Raw genomic sequence first — 18,952 nt, forward strand, 5'->3', positions numbered from 1 at the left:
CTAGTACAGGTTCAGAAAAACAGTGCCATCTCAACTACGCTAAACCATATTTTGGTATGATCAGTATTTTGCCAATGTCTTCACATGGAGGCCTTTAAGAAACAAAATTAGCAACTAGTATATAATTAATGAAACATTTTAGAAAATAGGCGCGTATGACCCATCAAAATGCTCGGAAAAGTATGTACCAGGTCCTGAGAATAGATTACGATCAGTGAGAACGTTTTAAAGTCAGAACAAATTTACATCCCCGTAATGGAAGAGTGGCCAGTAGTAGAAGTCCGTGACTGGCTCAGGTTTGGATGGAATTCTATGCACAATATTTGAAGTTTTAAAGGAATGATAAACGATTTACAAAATATTTGCAGATTGCAAAACGCATAACACTTGCATCTGAAAACAAAAGTATAGCGTTAAGCGCATATAAAATATGAAAAATGGAAAGAAGCGGATGCAACTGCCGCATTTATAGCCTGCGGCATTAAAGCGAAGAAGGTAATGCCATCTGTCGGCAAAAATAGCAACGAAATTGATAAATTAAAATAATCGAATTTTAAAAAGTACTGCATTGGACTTTTAAGACATTAACTAAACAAGATAAATCTTTGTGAATGTGGAACGCTTCAGAAGAATACAATGCAACAATCGAAGAATCTTTTTGAATAATTTTTTCAAACCCAAAGTTAAAATTAGGATTATATTTTCAACTATGATTAGCTATCGAAGATTTGTTAATTTCGCCTTTTCGGATCTAAGATTCGTCTTCCTTGATACGAAACTTTAATGATCTTGTCGTTTGGCCGATAAACCACACTGACACGTTATGCTATGAGTTCCCCAAGAATTAAAGCCGGAAATGGAAGCTTTAAGAATCGAACCATGGATTTGATTGAGAGGCGAGAAAAAGGTTTGGAAATTGAATTTCTGGAAAATTCATGCCATTGTGTAACTTATAGACGATGAAATGAAGCACGATAACCTGGTGACATGACTTAGCATGGAGCGATAAAGAATCAAAAAGAAGATTTTTGACGTGAGAAAGGCTACACAAAAGTTGGCAATTTTTCTTCAGCAAAATTTATAAACACACCTACGTCTTTTTATCCTTTACTAAAACATCAAAAGGCTGTCTACTAAAATCAATTATCAGTTCTATTCGATCGAAAATAAAATTTCAGTGCTAGTGCATTTCGCAAGATTTAGAATATTTGACAAAACCATCGTTTAAGAGCATTCAGTATTTCTTGTGATATTTTTCCTGGACTTAATTTACGACGCAAAATGATTTCCCTTTTAATTTAATTTTTATTATAAGGAATAAAAATACATGTTATAGAAAGATGAATCTGTCGAGTAAGGGTGTAGAGCAAGGATGTCAAACTCGCGGCCCGCGGGCCGCATGCGGCCCACAACAAATATTTTTGCGGCCCGGCCAATATATCGGCAAATAATAATATATAATAATAAAATAACATATCGACGAATAAAAAAATGAAATATTTACTGCTAAGTAATTAACGATAATTTATTCAGTGTTGTTAGATTACTCACAGCGAACTGACACAGACACTACTTAAATTACAAATGCGTGTGAGTAGCTTGCGTTCAGCTACCTTTGGCTTTTGGGGGACACGTGCACTCAGAACTTGTACGCATCCCCCGATAGCCGAATGTGGCCGAACTCATAGTCTCAGTTTTCCAATCATAGTTTTGTACGATATATTAGTGCATGCATGTGCATGCACTTTGCTTTATTATTAATTATTACTGAACAACTGAATTTGAAACGAGGTTTAATGATTTTAGTTCCCTCGAAGACAAATTTTTTTTGTTTTCTTCGATTTTCTCAATACGTATTGACTCAGTACCCAGCCATATGCAAATGGAGTTGATCGAGATTCAATGCAACTCAAATTTGAAAGCAAAATTCATTTAAGTGGGCGTGCCTGAATTTTACAAATATTTACCAGCCAGGTTTGAAAATACTCGAAAATTCACATATGAAATTATTTCCATGTTTGGTAGCACTTATCGGTGCGAGCAGTTATTTTCAGTCATGAAAGGTAATAAGTCTCCTATTAGAAACCGTATTAATGATGCTCACCTAGGGTCAGCGTTGAAAGTTATCACTGCAAACAAAATTTCTCCCGAAATAGGAAAGATAATAGCAGAGAAGAGATGTCAAGTATCAGGACGTAAACATTAAATTTTTCTTGTTCTTTTCTATATAAATATATACATATATGTTTATTATTGTATTATTCGAAATAAATCTACGTTTCTATGAATATTAATTTTTTTTTTTTTTCGGCCCGCCTAAAGTTAAATCTTGTTTGTTTGGCCCAAGTGTACCTATGAGTTTGACATCCCTGGTGTAGAGTCATTAGGGTTTTAAAGCTTGAGATGGAAAATAATGTGCCCTCGCTATGACTCGAAGCGTAAACCTGTCGAATATGCGTCGAACATGCTTCAATTACACCACGAAGGCATGTAGAAAGGAGAGAGAAAGTACCTTTTAAACCGTGAACTGTGATTAGGGGAGCCAATCGCCAAATCCTGGTGGTGATTATCCTCCACCACCTGTTACTTCGAGCGCAATTGTAGAATCATTAGGTTTTTTGATGATGGAGACGTGAAAAATGTGCAGTGGTCTCACCGGAGCTCGAACTCTGGATTGCTCTAATTAGCCTCAAGTACGCATCTAATTACACCACGAAGGCATGGGAAAGCAGGGGAAAAAACCTTATAAAGGAGACGAGGGAGAATTGCGTTGGTTTTTCGGATGCCCAAGATAACTACGTAAAAAACAATGTATGTGCTGCAACATGATCATATTGTAGAATTCTATTCTCTTTGTACCAATTCTGTATAGATAGAACGGTTTTTAAATTCTTATCTGTATAAATTTATTTTCTCGAAAAAACTGTTTAAGCATATGCCTTTAGCCGCGATTCTTTCAAGCTTATCAAAAACTTTTATTCACATCCCTCGCCATTTCATATTACTTATTTTCATTACAGATTAGATTTCTATGAGCAAAACCAGACAGATTGCAAAAAGAAAATAATACACATGAACGTTTTTGTCCAAAATAGAAGCAACCAGGTTTCAAAAAGAAGCTATGCAGCTTTATAAGCTTTATAAACAAGAGTAAAAATAATATTCAAATGGTTGCCTATTTTTTCGCAGTTTGGAATTTCTCTTTTGGATAACCTGCCATACCTTGATGCTAGATGCAAGATTATACGGTATTACAGAAATCAAGGAAATAAGTAATTTGTTATCTATCTAGTTCATTGAGAATTTTACCCATTTTCAGTTGTCTGATCAAGTTTTCAGCCCAAAGGGCGTTATCTCAGAAGGGCTATTAATTTCGTTTTGGCATTTTGCGTCGGAAATTTTAAATGTCCGTTTCACTTTCCAAACTGTTGCCACCAAATATTAGTTTAAGTGCGAAGAACAAGGTATTTCATAAATAAAGGTTACACGCGAAACGTTAAAAAAAAAAAAGCTCCTTTTGGAGCAATGTAAAATTTGAAAGCTTTCAGATTTTTTTAACGCTTCTTTTCTACATGTTTTTGTTGTTTTTTGTTTTATTTGCCAATGCAACAGGTTTGCGCAGGCAGATAAATAGTTTTTCGCATGCTTTCAGCAAAAACATTCCTTTAAGCAAAGCGTTTAAGCGTGAACCCCCCTTATAAATTTTTTAATATATACCTTTCCATTGAAATGAATGTTTTTCATCTCTAATTTATATAATGTGTATAGCGCAACGAACAAATATTTATCTCTCACACGAAAAAATCAATAAAACGGCTTGTTCTTAAAAATATCCTTAAAAGCTCAAAATTCTCTTTTGCGTCATCATCTCCCAGGGAAAAAAAACCATTTGTTATTTGCAATAATCCTGCTGTTTTTAAAATAGGCATCTTCATCAAATATTCAAGATCATCTTCATTATTTATTCACAGTAAAAAACCAGAAAGCGAGAAGCATTTATAATACATTAAGGAAGCGTCATTGAAAAAAACCAAGTGCCTAATTATAAACTGTTTCAAAGTTTAAACGAAAGAGATGAGGTATAATTATGACAGCATAAAAACACTCACCAAGGGAATTACTTTCAAGCAAACTATAAAATCAAAGACAGTCTTAATGGTAGAAATTTGATAACACGAAACACATTTATTTCAGGATGTCTTTCATAAATTCTGAAGTTAAGAGATTTCTTATAAATTAAGCATTGGTTATTTTGATGGATTTCTTGATAGATTTCTTGATAGATTTCATACCAGATCTTCTGAACTCTCTACGGGGTACGCAAAATAAATGCCCGTTGTTTTTATTGGGTCCTAAAAAGCTATAGTACCATGTTAACGTAAGTATTTAGCAAATTTCTAAATTGTTTAAACACTTGCCTTAGTATGCTATTGCTCTGAATTAATTTCAAATGGATAAATTATACCTTCTTGTGCCCTTGCATTGCAAAACGAAAATGCTTCTGAAAAATGTATACGTATATTCTTAAAGATGTAAAACCTCATCACAGGGCTCAAGTTTGCGAAAACATACTGCGATCCTAAATTTCTTAGAAATGTAAGATTTCATAGATATGCTGTACGTCTAGTCTTATGAAAGTTCGATATTCTGGTGAAACCTTTCTTAAGCCGGATTCTTAATTAACACTAATTTGTATCGGTAAAGATTTCTTGAGCATTCCCAGACTGAATGCTTCTCTCTAAGTAAGCTATCAGAGGCAAACTAATATAACAAATAAAAGTAAATAAAATATAAATAATATATACTGAAGTGCCTGAAAGAGCAGCTAATATGTGGAAGTATTTCGTTGACAAGGAGAGCATGTTTCGTGCCGTGTGGTCCAAAATTTTATTCTGTGTTATTGTATAGGATTTTTATGCTCATACTGAACTGCCTAACATCCCACAAATGTTCGCTTACATCGGGATCTGATTTATTTCACCATAACAAAATCTAAAACTCAAATTAATTTTCCTGTAGTTATATCTGCCATTTCAAGAATATCTTTTTAAAGGAACCTATATTTCAAAGTGAACACAGGACGTGAAGGAAAATGAATTTTTAGAACGAACACACAGCGTTTAGTTGTCTGAGACATTCGCACATTTACAATAGGTAAGTATGTGTATCGAGCGTAAATAATGTAATAATTGCTATGCTGACAATCTGTAGCGTTGAAGACATCATTGTACCGTACGTGCGGATATTCAGTGCTGTGGAGCATACTCAAGTTCCTTACCCAAGGCCAGCTACATGTTTTTGTATGATATCCAATAACGATGTGAATAAAGATGACTTCTGTCGTCTCACAAAGTGGGTGGGATTCGCTGATATCTCTCTCGCATATCATTCTGTGTGGCCCTTCTGGACCCGCTGGTTGCAGATTCTCATAACAGTTATCCTCGCATTTGGTTTCGATCACGAGGGTCATTTGCATTATGACCTCTGACCAGGCCAACCAATCAGAAAGCGGAACCTCACGAACTAAATTACCTCAATCCTATATTTCATTTTGTCATTTTCTACTCATTCTAGGAATTCATTCAATACTTCAACACACAGACTGTAATTTTGTAAACAAATGTTCCAGATTCGTCACTCCTTCTCACGTGACTAGCAGACTGCTTTCTAAACCTCTCGTTCCCTGGCATACCAGTCAGGCATCTTTTCTAAAAGAAGCAAGGTGCTTCATACGCTTTGCTCCATTCATTTCTGCCTTCCCTGGAGAAAACATGGCTGATGTTTTTCACCTCCGCCAGCCATTTTGGGACTTATTTAGGAACTCGTTAGAGCAGCAAAAGAAATATCCTGCTGTGGACCAGTATGATACAAAAATATCAATCAGCAGTGCTTAAGGCAGCATCATAATCTACAGTCCTGGAACTCTATGTTTCCCCTACGATTGAAATTTGAGGTATGCTGGCATAAAATGTTTCTTACAAGAGGCGCAGTACTTTTGGTACCATAAACAATGAGTAAATCCAATTTTCGAATAAAAGAAACGGCATTTCAACCTGTCGTTTGTATTGCTTCGAAATATTATTAATCCTGCCTATAACATACGTATGCCGTGAAACGCAAAACATTTGCATATCACACAATGTTCTACGCTAACCATTTGCATATCCCACAATGTTCTACCTCTTACTGTGCTTCCTTTAAGGGGCAGCAGCTTCAACGGCAGCATTATACATCTCTCAAGTGTAAATTACTTTACTTAGTAAGAATGTCAGTTCTGATTACTGATGATAATAAAGACTTCGGGAGAGGTTTTTTTTCAAAGCGCTTAAAAATAACTTTCAGACACATTCAGGTAATTGCCCTCATTACAAATGCAGTTAAATTTACTTCAATAAAGTATTAGCGAAAACAATTTTAGTTGGTTTTTAAAATTTATATTTATGCAATAATTTCAGTTATTATATAGCATACAAGAATTTCTTGGACTTAAAGCCTGAAAATATGCATTATGTACTTCTTTTTTAAAAGAGTTTTTTTGATTTAAGTTATTTGCTGGACATAAAGCACTATTATTTTCAGAGGTATTATATTTGGCTTCCGAATGAAGCAACAGACGTTGTTTGAAAGAAAAAAGTTTTGGGGGGGATCAAAAATTTATATTTCTAAAAGATTTTTTAAATCATTATCAAATAATAATTTTAGCAAAAGCATATTTTGCAACGTAAATAAATATTAGAAAAAGCATTCTCATACTTATAAATTTCATTCAAATTCTTTTAGCATTTTGTAGATTGTAATAGTTTGCTCCTTTGAAAATTATTTCTTTAATAGTCGCAATTTTTTTTTTTTTTTTTTACTTAATCTTTTTTTCATATAAAAGAATTCCAGGAGTATGTTCAGCAAACATAAATTCTGTTCTATCTTATACTGAACCAACTTTTTATGAGTATCTAAAAAGAAGTCTCTTGAGGTCTGAACAATTTTATTTTACAAATTCCAGTTTCGAACATCCAAAATTCTTTCGAAAGAGGAAAAGTGTTGAAAATAATGTAAAGACTTTATTTCTTTTATCATTTTAACAACATGTATCCACGAGGTATAAAGAGAAAGTATAAAAAAGAAAGGAAAAGAAAAGAAAACAATAAACTTTGGGAAGAAAAAAGAATCGAAATAATGAGTGTATTCAAGGATGAGAAAAAATATGGAAAATTTGTTAAAATATTTTTTCCTCTTCTGTTCAAACTCCGAAAACACTAAAACGTGACTTCTTTGGAAACACTCGGAATATATTTATTTTTTTTTCCTCCTGCAATATTTTTAGAAAAGCCCCAAAGTTAGCTTTTCAAATGAAAAAAAAAAAAAAGAAAGAAAGAATTTGTTTTGAAATATGGAGAAGATAAAAGAGGAAAAAAATTAGTTTAAATACCACGCAAAACTTGGGAGCTTATGAAATAAATGGCTTTATATTCTTCTGTTATCCTGTGAGTTTGTTTAATTAAAACTTTTAAGGAGAGAGTAATCTAATGAACTAATGTAAATTAAACACAGTAACAATTTTTAAACACGTCCGAAAACATTTTAGGGAAATTTATCTGCAATTGGGGTTTAAGTCTGGAAATTATTTTATGCTTTAGCTGAACTGTTCTTAATTTTGACTCCTGTTTTTCAGTTACATATACAGGCACAGAAAAAAGTTGGCCAGACACAGAATTTTACCATTAGTCGTAAAGGTATAAATCATCTCAGAAACTGTGCAAGATGTATTACAGTTGAACAACTTCGGATCACGAACAAATTATTTAAGTCACAAACACTTCGGATGAAGAATTGTGTTTTGAGTTACGAACATTCATATCGGAAACAAGTGATTTTTAAATTTGTTTTGAGGTAATGTCTGTCATAGAATTAACAGTCAAAGACTTTCCGAAACATCATTTTAATATTTCCTGTTGCCCAGCTCTCATTAACAAAGCCTGGCAACAAGTGGTTTACTGGACTATGCATTTGGTCTGGATAAAAATTATATACAGATTCTACTACAGATTAGGCATTTGAAGGTTTTTAAGACTAAAACGTTTTTCGGTATCTACGGTATTGTGTCTGTAGGGTTGCGTCAGATTTTATTTTTTAGCCCAAAGGGACAATTTGCCCAGAACGGGAGACTTTTTACTTCCAGCACGGGAGACTGTGTATCAGAAATTCTAAAGATATGCTCTTTTAAATGTTTTGTGATATTGCTGTTGAATTGAAATTTATGGTATAAGTGCGAAGAACATGATATTTAATAAACAAATGTAGCACACAAAGCGTTAAACAAACGCCCCTTTGGACGTAATATAATATTTGAAAGCTTACAGACTTTATGTGCGTGTGTGAGAGGGTGGTTTCTAGTTCTTGAATAATGCTAATTTGTTTTCATGCCATATTTTAAATTCTAATCCAATCAGGAATGTACTTGCGAAAATGTTAAATAATATGTTAGAGGAGATATAATCTATAATAATAAAAGCAAGTGTAATGTGTCTGTCTGTCTGTCTGACCGAGCTCTCCAGCCAAATCTATCGCACGCAGGGACCTGGAATTTTTTATACGGAAGCACAAAGGGGCTGGCCACCAGACCTCGAAGCCCGATTTTCGATTTTTGAATTAGAAAAATTTTAAAAAAATTATTTATAATTAATTAATCACGGTTTTTTTGACTCACTGATATTATTATTTGTTTTCAAATAACGTTCGATTGTAACAATTGATTTCTTTATTCTAGCGTTAGTTTGCTGTTTTGACGATACATTAAATCGATTAATTACAATTCATTTCTTTTTTGTAGCTTGTGGGGGGGGGGGAAGAGAGAGAGACAGTCTACATGTCCTACTCTACTATTCCTGCGCTATTCACTTATCTGCATTTTCTAAATGCACGGGCAACGCCGGGCGGGTACACCTAGTAACATATATATGAAAAATGTTCACGTTTAATTTCGAATCTGAACAGTACTCAACAAATCGAAACATTCCATTTTGTTTTGGTATGTCGGTCATGAATTCAGAAGCAGACGCATTTAGAGTTTGCGATATTGATTACTTTTCCGATTCAGCATGGTTTCAGATACGGTGATGACAGACCCTGGGATTATCGATGTAGACTGCACTCTTTAATATCGATTCTTAGACGTAAATAGGTCAAGATTTGTTCCCTTTCAGTTAAAGAACACAGATTCGCAACTGTTCCAAAAGAAAAGGAGAAATATATCTAAACACTATCGGTCCACAAAACTAAAATATTCGAAAAGGAAAAATATGAGTCCCAAAGATACATATTCCAATAGAACGGCATTTAATAAAGCGGAAATTCCTAAAGTAAAGGCCCAAATTATTTTTATTTTTCCACAAAATATAATTCATTATAATCATTGAGCAAGTGCGAAAGTAACGATTTGATGATTACGGTATTGGTACGAAGAAAAAGTGGTAAAAAATAACAAAGTTCAAAATAATTTTTAAATAAAGCTTGAATAACCAAAATCATAATGTTGTACTATGAAGAAAAATGTTAACTACAACTGGTTAAAAATAATGCTAACCAACAAAGATTATATCACAGATTTGTGATTTGTGTTTTATCTATATGTGTTTGCTGACTGCAAATGCCCAAGCTGATTTTCAGTGTCACCTATAAATATATGTTGACATCATAGTACATTGATCTAATAACATTTAATGTCCTCTAAGAAAAAGCTGATGTATTGCTGTTTAAACTGCACATATAAGATGGATATTGAAGTTTAAAACAAGCAAGAATATCTAACTCCATTATTGATGTCTTTTAATAATTTAAATACAGTTTCTAGTTGTCTTTAAATTCACACGAAGCTAAGATAGTTCATAAAGAAAAAAATCCTATCAGCTCTGACTGACATATGAAAGACTTAAAAATTTAAAAATTACTTCTACAGCAGAATAAGTATTTAATTAATGGATTAATACTTTATAAGGTATTTTTTCCTACTTCCAGCATGCCTTCGTGGTGTAACGGAAGCACACTGGGAGCGTATTCGGGAGGTCCAGGTTCGAGTCCCGGCGAAGGCACTGAATGTTTTTTTTTTTCATGTCTCTTGCTTTAAAATATCCTAATGACTACGCGCACAAACTTGAGTACAGATGTCACGCAAAAAAATCGTTAAGCTACATTCGATAGAGGTCAAAACTGATATTTTATTTGAAATATGAAAAATTATGTCAACATTTTCGCGATTGCAATACTTTCTTTACTTCGTACAAGGAAGTAAAAATTCGTGTATCGAAGGATGTTACATAGCATTTAAAAGGTAAACTAGTACATACTTTAATTAACGAAGTACAGGAACATATTCGTTATACATTTCAAATATACAAGAATGGATCAAAATGCCATCCGTTAGCAATATTTAATATTTTGTGGTTGACTCTTATGTTTGATTAATTTCCATGGTAAAAAATTAGAATAAAAATATTTGTATCAAAAGATAATGTGATCAGATTTTCTTCAGGCGCAAAATTTATTTTGATCACGATTGTTCAAACAAAGCAACGTCTTTTCGGCTTATATGGAATTATATCTTAGACGACATTAAAAAAATTTAGTTGCTACTTATCTTACAAATGAGGAAAACTTTTGAAAACTCTTTTGCAGTTAACAAGTTTCTCTAAGGAGGATTAACTTTCGATGTTTAGTAACACTCTCTTCAACTCTGAAGATCATTCACTCTGAAGATCAAGTTCTGCAACGAAGAGTACAAATATTAACGTAAGTAAGATTAATAACCAGCCATTAAGAGGATAATGGCTTCATTAGAACAAATGAGAACAATAATATATAAATAAATGATGCAACCCAGTGAGTAGCAATATATTCCTGAGACTAAGGGGAAGATTAAGGAAAATCAATTAATGAGTGATTTATCTCAAAAAAGTTTCTTTACTTCAACAAAAATCGTCTTATCTAAAAACAGACACTAAAATTTCTCAGGAATAGCTTTTCACATCTTTGCACATTTGTGATTGGGTAAGAAAATATATGCATCTAAGAATTGGCAATGGAAGAAATCAAAATGCAACTAGATCTTTTAACGATGTCACGCAAGAAATATATTATTCTCACCAAAGGAATAAGAACTACAGTTAAATATTTTAGCCAAGAAAATTGTTCTTAGATAACAGCAAACTTGTAACATTGTTAATGAAGATATATACATGTACGACGTATTCGTAAAAGAGGATTCCTTATTTTCAACATTAATCCTAGAGTTACCCAAGTTACATCCTCCCAAAAAGAAAGGGAATTTTTATGTTGTCTCCGTACTCCCATTAATACACACATACACATTCAAAAAAGAGTAAAAAAAGATAATTGGCAAATCGACAGAATACTTGATTGTGCTCTATAACAAAAACATTATAGCACGCCAAGAAACAAATGTAAAGATACTATAGCAAATCTTGCGCTAATTCCTATTGCTGTAATATTTTTACATATGCTCTAGCAAATTAAATACTCCATGTTCCATACAAGCAAAATTCACGCACATATGAGAAATTCAGTTTTATGCCACCTGCTACAAATTTGATAATAAGTTCTGTTTTGTAACTGAGTTTCCTGACTCCAGCTTCTTAGCTAAATTGGAAGCATTAAATACCAAACGAAACAAGTTTTATTTTAAAGTAACTTCGTAAATCTAGTTGAAAGGTGTGAATTTCCGTAGCCAATCGATGATAAAGTCAATAAATATATTCCTAATTTCGCAATTTTTGCACTTAAAGTTATGAAGAATGTTTCCTTGAGCAAACAGGAATATTTTACCAATTTAAATATACATTATGAGGGGTCCAATGTAATATATAGATTATTCTTATAGTGTTCAACTTGTTGTTATAAAACTTTCCATCTTATTTAATCAAGTTAGAAATTTTGTTAACGCTTTGGAAATAAAAATTGTACTCACAATTCAGTATATTATTTCTCCACTGTTTCAATTAAAAAGAACGTTAAATTAACCCTGATTTGCACACAGAAATATTTAGGATAAAAAAATAGACAGGATTCTCGTAATATCCTAATTTTAATTCCCAATATCCTCTTAAGTTTCCTTTTCAAACTGGTTCTTTGGCCTTTATACTCTATTTGTTCAGTCTTTTCTTTTAATACCTTCAAAGACTTGAAACAATATTCCTTTTTTAATATCTTCATTTACATATATGCTTAGAGATGAAGCTCTTGAAAGTCGTCATGGATGTCTGGCAACTTTGACATATCTTACGTTTCTTTATTATTTCAAGGTATAAAGCGAATATTTATTCCTTCTTCGTACAGACTTTCGGTATCAACTTTACGAAAATGAGAAACATATTAACAAGTGTTCTATATACTGGTGCTTTCAAGTTTTTTTCCCTTGGATTTACACGTGCAGCTACAAATCTGTAGGCAACAGTTATTGTTTTCCCATGTTAAGCGATTTCTATGATACTGCGCATGGGAGAAAAAACTTCATCCACTTGCTAAAAGAAGGTAGTCTGATTTGCAGAGATGTTGATTTATTCCAGGCTTTGGTAATATTCTGTCACAGACATTCGTTCGGCATCTCATTTTTTAAATACTAAAAGGCATACAAGGAACAAAAGGAGCCCCCTAAAAGATGTCATAACCTTTCCAGTATATAATGAAAAAAGAATGTAAGTGTTTACATGAAAAGGAAAAATCTTTGAAACATTCCTGTCCGTCCTAAAATCCGAATCCAACTTTCCTGTCAGGCTTCTAGCAAAAGGTCCATCATTTGTTGGTGTACTTTAGGGACGGGCTGTAATTTTATACTATCACCGGGTTGCACAGAATCTGCAGAATCATGATTAGCATGTAACAAGATAAAGTATCAGACCAGATGGTATATCATCTGGTCATTTTTGCAATTGAATCCTACAAGTATCTGTAAAATGAAAACTATTATGACTCAGACTGATGGATTACACTATAATGCGATTTGAAGGCATTTTTGGGTTAACAATTCGTCTATGGCCTAATTCAACAGCTGTTTTATTACATAATCTACATGTAAAAATGCTTCCCCTCTTCTCAGTTAAAAGATTTGATATTCTGATCAGCATTCCATTAATATAGGTTAAATTATGAATACTTTCTGGCCCGAGATTTACTTTTTAAAGGCAAGGTAAATTTAGGATATAACTCAAGATATTACTTATTATCAGCCATATCTAAAATTGGGGAATGATTGTTGATCTGACATGAATTTTAGATACAAATTAAAGCTTATTGAGGTGACATAGATGATTTTCAAAAAGGGTTCACCTGAGGTATAACTCTTTTAAATTTTGCATTGAATAAGGACGTTCTAAAAATATTTTTTATATTTTCTCCACTTCTATCTTATCTTTATGAACATGCACAAAACAAACTTCCTGAACTTGTCCTCGCACTCGACAATCATATGACTTCCCAAGGCTCTGAATGGCATTGTAACAGTAGTCGGCTCAACGTGATCTCTTCCGAGGTTGATCAGAGTGATTCTTCTTTCGTTTCTTATTCATGGCATTGTTGTATTGTCGGCCCTATTGTTGTATTGTCGGCATTGTTATTATTGTTGTATTGTCGGCATTGTTATTATTGTTGTATTGTCGGCATTGTTGTATTGCTGTTGGGTTCCACGCCCAACAGATCAAGCTGTGCCAGATCACCAGCCAACAGATTAAGCTTAATATTAAATATACATTATATAAAAGAAAATTTAAAAAAGAACACAAGAATCATTTTCATTTTTTTTTCAGAAAAACTTCTTTTATTGCAGATACAGATAAATCATTGCGAAATGAGTGTTCTTTCTTGAATAGTTACGCAGATGCTTCAACTTCTTATACTTTTGTAATATGAAGAAAGAAAGAGCGGACAGCTAGCTTGAAAACCAGAGAAACTAAACAGAACTGCGAAGTTTCCAATATGAAAATGAAAGTTTGTTTATTAACGAATCAATTTTCGTTGGGCTTGATTCTCATTAGCTAGGAAAGGGTTTAGTTGGAGAATTTTTAAAATTATGATTGGCTTAAATTTTATTGTAAGTACCTGCGTCATTGATGCCACATAACTGTAGTGTGAGAAGCAACAATTTAGAAATGATGTAGCTTAAAAATATTTATTGTAACTTAGGTGCTGGAAAGTTCAGAATTTATTTTCTCATTGGTGCGTACACAGATTAAAGTATACAGCGCCTATCAACACTTTAAGTGTGCGATAACTTAATATCGATTAAAAGTACTGAAACTTCGCATTTATTAATTTTACAATCAATTGAGAAATAAAAACATTATGTCTAATGAGATTCTCAGTTATTATAACATACGCGATTAAATCCTGCATAATACAATCTTTCGCGAATCAACTTAAATATTTTATTAGAGGAAGCTGATCCAAATGACAGGAGAAGTTAAGCATGAAAGATGGACGGTCTCACAGATAATTCGATAAACTAAATGTTAGTTTATCAGCTATTCGCTGAGTACGCAATGAATAATGGAGAATAATTATGTGTGGCATATTTAACAAATGGCAAAAGCATTAGATATAATGTACTTTGATGATTCGAAAATATTTTATAGTGCATTAGCTAACATAATTAGATAAACTCTTGGGATTTCATTGTATTAATTCGACCTCGTGGCATAGCAGAATATATCAGTTATTATATCATGGAAATAAAATTATTGCTACAAAAAAAGTTATATTCTAAATGGAAAATTTATGAAATTTTATAATAAGACGTATTATAAGAAAACTTATCTAAAACGGCTTAAGCTTTTATTGAAATCACTGGTTAATATAAATAAACTGTTTATCGTGATAAAATGCTTCGGAGCAGAATTAAATAAATGAAAATTCGTTAAATGTTGCAACTCTGGACGACTAATAGTTTCACTGCACGTTGCTTTGTTGAATAACATGAAGATGAACAGCTGAAATATTGAATTCTAACATATTTTTTAACAATCTACAAGAAGCTTGATTTTTATTAAAAATATTCCAAATTATATCAGCAGCACAAATTAAGTATCAACTATTATTTACATGAATGATAAAGAGTTAACCTGTGGGCTCTCGAAAGAGAGTGCTGATAGTTATCTTTATGAATCACGCCAAATTTGTTGCTATAGTTCGACCGTCTCAAGCTCAACCCTGGTTGGCATTCTGCCAAAACACATAGACTCGTCCAAAAGGGGCGATATTACTTGCTGCAACATCTCCGGAAAGAGCTATGCTGAAGGGAAAGAAAGGCCCCATCCTTTCACCCTATTTTGAGAATAATTCGGTCCGATTGGCGCATGCGTGTTTGCGCTCATGATCGCGGATGAGGCAGTCGATCTATAACAACAAACAGTTTAGATGCATCTTTAATTGACAGTTTCAGAGGGTTATATATGTACTTGATCTGTCTGATACTCATAGCATACTGAATAAGTCATATCCCAGTAACTGCAGAATCATTGATATATGATCCCTCTAAAATTAAGTTTAAGCTAAATTCGCTGATATTCTCTGACATTGCTTGTGAAATTACAACTTTTGTACTGTCAGATAGAAACATTACTAGAAACTTCATTTCTGCTGTAGTGTTATAGTATGCTTCTCACATCTCTTAATGGTTCCACAGTTTATTTTTGGTCCTTAGATTGTACATTATCCGGCTAATGAACACTATTCTTATCTTAGTGTAGATCTCAGCAGTTTTCGAAAATCACTAACACAGATTCTAATAATTAATTGATTACAAATATTTTGCTCGATGTTTCTAATTTCTTAAAAATTTATCACACATCGTCCTATTTTGGGATAGTCAGCTGTTTCGCACAATTTTCTACAGGATTTATCCAAGAAAGAAAGACGCGACACCTTTTGTTCTCCTTTCCGCAAAAAATTGGACTTTTCGTGTTTCAGCCATTCAGTTATTAGCAGGGTCGGATTTAGACTGGATAAGGCCCTAAGTTATTTAAGATATGGGGCTCTTTATAAGTTCAGATATTATACGTCAGTGTCAAATATGATTTTCGGATACCTATAAAGTTTTTTGGATGCCCCTAAGAAAGCGGAGGTCCTAAAACCACGAAAACGCCCATGCAGACAGACCGTTCGTGGAATTCGAACCTCGGAACGAACTACCAGTGTTCAGCGACTTTACTACTCGGTCGCTGGTGGGCGTTTGCAGAGTAAAGGAATTAAGCTGATGAGATGAGTTAGATTAAGATTTTATCCAGGAAACAATATTCATGAACAGAGGAAAGCATTGTTTACGAATAAAGTTTGCAAGAATTTTTAATTGGTTAAAAATATTTACTTGTGAGTTGTAGAAATTTTGGATAATATTGAATTTTAAAGCAAAATTGTAAATAAGAAGGAGTACCTGATAAATATCATAAAATAACTTTAAAGTTTTTAAGGAACTACTTACCACTTCTAACATTTTACAGAAGCATTCAGCAAAATTTATACAAGATAATACAATATTATTATCAACAAAAATTTTGCATCATCGTTTAGAGAACTTAAGGTATCATTTCGAAAAAAGATTAAAAAAATATTAAAGATGAGTTTTGAGACTTAAATTTGAAATACTGAAAGTGTTATATTTGTTACATATATATACAAGTCTCAAATTACCTTTTAGTGAATTTAAGTGAAGTGAAATTAAGAAAATCTGTTGGCTTTGCTTTCTCACTTCTGAGTTACGTTAAACAATTGAAATCAAAATCGAAATAGAGAGAAAAGAAATATTTTGCTTGTCTACGGAGAATAAGAATCATAACTGTTAAGTTGATTAGACACGTAATCAATCTGGAATCAAAAATTGTAAAATTTTGACATGTATTTTACTTGAGGTCCAGCATGGTGAATTTCGAAAGGAATAACGTGATGCAAAAATGGGAGGATACTTTTTTTGTGAAATACATTAATCATACCTTACAGATAAATGGCATCTTTTCAATGTTATTCCACTGGGAAGTTATATGCTGCCGGAGATTGCTTCCAGATTTCGTAGCACTGCCGGAATGCTTGCAGAAGAATCACTTTCAGTTGGTTAGTTACAGTTTTCTAGATACTGTCCATATCATCAAAAAGGCAGTCTTTCAGATCTTTCAAATAAGGGAAAAGAAAATGTGACAGAGAGTCAAATATTCAGTAATGGATAATGTTTATTAATGCAAATGACAAACATTTGCCCATTAAGCCATTAGTCTTAACCTTTGTTCTCAGAACAGGGGCACCAAGACCTGGCATTGTTTAAGGCAGCCTTACACGGTTAATCTCCCCAACCCCAAGAGACGATCCAAGGAGGCATAATCCCCTGTCAACACAGGGGGACTCAAAGATTTCACACAGTCTGTGTTATAAGCACACACATTAAAGGTGGACGGCAACGCATCCACCACAAAGAGAATATAGTTAGACATCGACCTTCTCCCAATGTTGACCAAGGAAAGCCAAACCCCCAAGGGCCAGCCTTCGATATCTGAACATGGAGCGTCCCCACAGCCATGGAGGTAGGAAGTAAGTCCTTTCTTACCTCCATGCCCACAGCCAAGGGGCAGACAAAAGTGTGTTCCCTGCCGAGTCTGAAATTATCACGGAATAAACAATAGTTCTAGTCACTGTGAAGACTGTTAATTTTTCCCCAGAAGACGAGTCCGTCTAGATATTGACCTAGCCAGAGCATCGGGATTGTTCCCAGTCGACCCCTGGGGGAACAATAGATTTAAAAGATAACAGTGCAATGTATTCATCAATAGGCAATTCTTATCCGTGGCTTCCCAGAGTTACAAAAGATACAGCGTTGCCTTTCTCCTTTGTAATGGATAATGTAGCTTCATAAGAATTACAACTACAAGATAGCGACTCTGTTTCAGAAATTTACTAGCATCTTTCAGCAGTCAGTTCAATTTTTCCTTAAAGTGAGTATTATTTTTTCTTAAAACCGTTGTAGATATACTAGTCAGAGAAAGTAATAATTCAGTAATTCGCCTCTTGAGATTCGAATCACGAGTCTTCAGACTGCTAAATGGATAAGCTACCATTTACACCTCAAGTGCACGAACGAGAAAAATGCAATAACCCTTTATACCTTAAGTGAAATTATTTGCACTATTTCAGTAAAAATCTATTTTCTAGAATTCGGAACATTTACAATGATTATTTTGCATCTCGTACATAAGTGAAATAAAAATGGATTTCGATTTTTTTAATTAACTTTCATAACTTTCATTTTTTGCAGTACAATAAACGCCAGTTTAGGATACTTATTAGGTCATAAACTATATAGTTTATTAGGTCATAAACTAAATAGTCATATTAAATTGTGTAGCTTTGTTTTGTTTCTTTTGAGGAAGGACGACATAATTTACTTTTCCCTTTCATTCCAGACAAGAAAGAAATGCAATTTTTTAGTCAATTTCTACAACCAATGGCGTCACGTTAAAATCTGCATTATCATTTACATTTCAGCAATACTGTCATTATCCATTCTTCTTCTAAGCGTCTTTTTGCGTGACAACATATTTTTCAGCTCTTGGAAGTGGTCTGTAAGATTAGCACGAGTTCATGTCCATTACTTCTTCTATGTGAGAATGTTAATTTAGATAATGTATATATCATTTCACTTTTCCTGAAATGATTATTTTCTTAAAAAGCCTTATTAAATTAAAGTACAAACTTGGATTTTAAGAAAGCAATTGGCCGTGGGTAACAGCATTAGCAAAACTGGACTACACATTTAAAATTTATTATTGATAATTTATAATAAATTTTACAAATGTATTAAAGAATAACAATGAATTATTACATCTTTCCAGTGAGACAGGAGGAAACGTTAAGCTAACACATTGCTACGGAATTTAAAAATAATTATATAACCAATAAGCTCACTGAA

This window comes from Stegodyphus dumicola, chromosome 8, assembly GCF_044657685.1.
Source record: "Stegodyphus dumicola isolate Sdum_Otavi_A_Nest chromosome 8, ASM4465768v1".
Classification (NCBI taxonomy): domain Eukaryota; kingdom Metazoa; phylum Arthropoda; class Arachnida; order Araneae; family Eresidae; genus Stegodyphus; species Stegodyphus dumicola.